This window comes from Marmota marmota, unplaced genomic scaffold (genome assembly GCF_001458135.2).
Source record: "Marmota marmota marmota unplaced genomic scaffold, marMar, whole genome shotgun sequence".
In the NCBI taxonomy this organism is placed as follows: domain Eukaryota; kingdom Metazoa; phylum Chordata; class Mammalia; order Rodentia; family Sciuridae; genus Marmota; species Marmota marmota.
The window spans coordinates 7,964,796-7,968,501 of record NW_025999880.1 but is presented as its reverse complement, the minus strand read 5'-3'; positions in this window follow the sequence as shown (position 1 = coordinate 7,968,501).

The window sequence follows — 3,706 nt, the reverse complement described above, 5'->3', positions numbered from 1 at the left end:
GCTTTAACAGGTAATGATTTGGGGTCTCAGAGTTGGGAGTTTTGTGACTCCTGAGGAAATGTATTCATTTTCTTCCCATAAACTAATCCTCATTATGGAGTATTTAGAGATGCCTTTGTCAAAACTAAGAGTCTCTCTACAGCCCTCCTCAAAGGCAAGGTGTGCTTGCCTTAATTTGCATAACCAGAGAATCCTCTCAAGTGTTCGGGGATGAGATAGAGAAGGTATACTCCAGAATGAGCCCATAACCCCACGTCCCAGGCCAAGGAAAAGGCAGTTCACCCACAAAAACCTTGAAGGTCCACACTTCTCCAGGTGGAAACTATATTTGCTTATAGAAAAAAAAAATGCTTTATTTGTGTATTAATTTTAAAAGGAGTTGGTATATTTCACATTCTCATTGTTCCTAAATTACTTGCAATCAGTTCTCTTTGGTTTTGTCAGCTGCAAATGCAGGTATTGCTTTTCTTTCCCTGCTATTAACACCTCATTTATTTTTCTTGTCTAATCAAATTACTTCTTTCATGTCAACGTTAAAAGCGATCATGGGCATCCTCGCCTTGTTTTTACATTAAATAGGAATGTTGCTACTGTTTTATAGTTTAAATGAGACTGGCACTGTTTTTAAAAGATCCGGTCGTTTGTTTGTTTGTGCTGCCAAGAATGGAACCCCGGGTCTCATGCCTGGTAGGCAGGGGCTCTACCCCTGAGCTACAGACCCAGCCTAACATGATATTATTTCTCTATTGTGCTTTCCATAGCAGATCAATCATTAGTCTCACCATCCTCACATTGTAAGTCATGCTGTATTAATCTTCTATTACTGCTAGATACTTCTAGCTTATTTTTTAATTTAGGACCCTTTTCATCAAGATTGATAAATTGAATTTGATAATTCTATTTGGTATGTCATCTGTAGCAAATATACTATCTTCTAAAAATAAAAAAAAGAACTTCAATGTTTTTCTTATTTCTTTCTGCTCTGACCTACAAATCACATCAGAATAATATATTCTTTAAAGTTTTGAAAAAAATTAACCAATGAAACATATAAGACTACTTTTTCCATTTTTTTTTATTTTAAAAGACAATTCAATAATTTTCTCTTTTTCTAGGTTATTATCATATTTTCTCTAGTCAGTTTTGATGATTTGTATCTTCTTAAAAATAATCTGTTCTTTCCAGGTTTTCAGTTCACTTGCATAATGTTGTAAAGAGGAGTTCTCTCATTTTTGTTCGATTTTCTCTGCCTCTGTGAGTGGTTCACTTTTCATTCCTATTTCTGTGTATTTCTGCTTATTCCCATTTTTTCCTTGATTAGAATGTGTTAGGATGTCTGCAATTTACTTTGATATATTTCAACATAGACAGTAATATATTCTGAATGCATAAGCCTAAGTTATATCTAAGGCAAAAAAATACTAGACCCAATCATAAATTCACAGAGCAAGATTGGTCACCTGCCATTCATGTCAGATATGACAACTCTAAGTTCTTTAGCTATTCATATATCAAGCTTTGGGAATTAACATAATTAATGTCAGAAATGATTTTCACCAAGCAAATTAGTGGTGTTTTTAATCTGTATTAAAAAAGAAAAAAGTCATAGTGGGCTCTTATAAGTGACCTGGGTTACATTCAATATATACAGAGTAGTTAGAATATATTGAAGATTTTACCCCCCTCCATGGTAAAACATGTTTAAAGATGTCCATCATTAACTTCTTCCCTTCTTCTATTACATGCTGCTCCCTCCATTAAGAGGCATTTACATCTTGTTTTCTCCAAGTCTGAATTGGCTCTGTAAACACACTAAGAGAATGTAGTGAATGTGATGTTTTGGTTTCCAGCATCCAAATTTTAAGAGAACAAGTAATTTCTCCTTTTCTTTTGAAGTCCAGAAGCCATGCTGTAAGAAGCTCATGTCTCATGAAATGATCACATGGGAAAGAAAGAAGGCACCCGAGTTAACAGTCCCAGCTGAATTTCCAAACGAGAGCCAACACCAATTTCCAGCTCCATGAGTGAACATCCTGGGTATTCTAAGTCAGCAGGAAAAAAAAAAAGCAACACATCTCATAGTTTTCCCAATAGAATTAATAGCAACAATTATGGAGGCCAAAAGAGATTGGGATGACATTTTGAAAGTGTTAACAAAAAAACAAAAAAACAAGCAACAAAACTTTCTTCCAAGAATTCTGTACAAAATTATCCATATGGGATAAAGGGGAAGTGAAGACACCCCTGGATACAAACAATGAGGGAGTATGTCACTAATGTAACTACTATACAAGAAATACAGAAGAGTCCTTTGGGCTGAAATGAAAAAACACTATTAAGTAGCTCAAAGTCATACAAAGTAATAAAGAACTCCAGTAAAGGTAACTCCACAGATTAACATAAAGGCAAAATTTTTATAATTTGGTTGTAACTCCTCTTTTTATTTTTTACATTATTTATAGACACATGTATAACGTAACTACTACTACCACTGTAAGTCTATATTAATGTATATAAAATGTATAAAAACAATTTGTGACAATAAAATAAAGGAGTTAGAACTTAAACAGAATTTTCATATGCAAAAGCTATTAATTTAAAATATATTGCTATGTATTTAGAATATTGAATATAATTCCCATCGCAACCATTAAGAAAACATTTTTAAATATATTCAAAAGAATAAAAGTGAATCAGACTGGTGCACTATAAAGAATCGATTAAACATGAAAGAAGGAAGTTATGGAAAAATTGAGGGACAAAAGCCAGCATGGCATACTGAAAACAGATATCAAAATGGCAGAAGGGCTTCCTGTCAATAATTCCTTTAAATGTTAATGGAGTAAACTTTACAATCAAAAGGTAGAGACTGGCAGAATAAAAACCATGATTCTACAGAAGGACAGTGAAAGGATAGAAAAACATATTCCACTTGAAATGAAAAAGAGAATTGGAATGGTTTTAATCATATGCAAAACAGATTTTAAGCAGACTTCTAGAAGAAAAACAACAAAAGACACAATATATTGATAAAGGAATCAACAGTTCAAGACAATATAACACTTTCACAAGCATAAGCACCAAACAAGAGGGTTCTAAAATAGATGAAGAAAACACTGTCAGAACTGAGGGGGAAATAGAAAGTCCTACATTAGCGGCTAGAGAATTCAGTGCCCCCCTTTCAATGGGTATAGTATTTAGACAGAAGTTCAGCAAGGAATGTAGGTCTTAATACTGTAAACCAAGCAGAATTGAAAGACCTACATCACAACGTTCAATAACAGTAGAAGACACATTCTTCATGACAATTTTAGTCTATGATTTGTCATTAATAACTAATAATGAAGTTTTAAAATCCAGTTTTGTGTCAAAAGTAATTAAATTGCCTTAGGTCAGTTTGTGACAAGTCAGAAAGTATTTCCCTCTGCAAAGAGTCCAGCTCTTACATTTAGTTCTCAATTGTATTCATTTGGTTCCCCATCTTTTTTTTTTTATTTTATTTTATTTTATTGGTTGTTCAAAACATTATAAAGCTCTTGACATATCATATTTCATACATTAGATTCAAGTTGGTTATGAACTCCCAATTTTACCCCAAATACAGATTGCAGAATCACATCGGTTACACATCCACATTTTTACATAATGCCCTATTAGTAACTGTTGTATTCTGCTACCTTTCCTATCCTCTACCATCCCCCCTCCC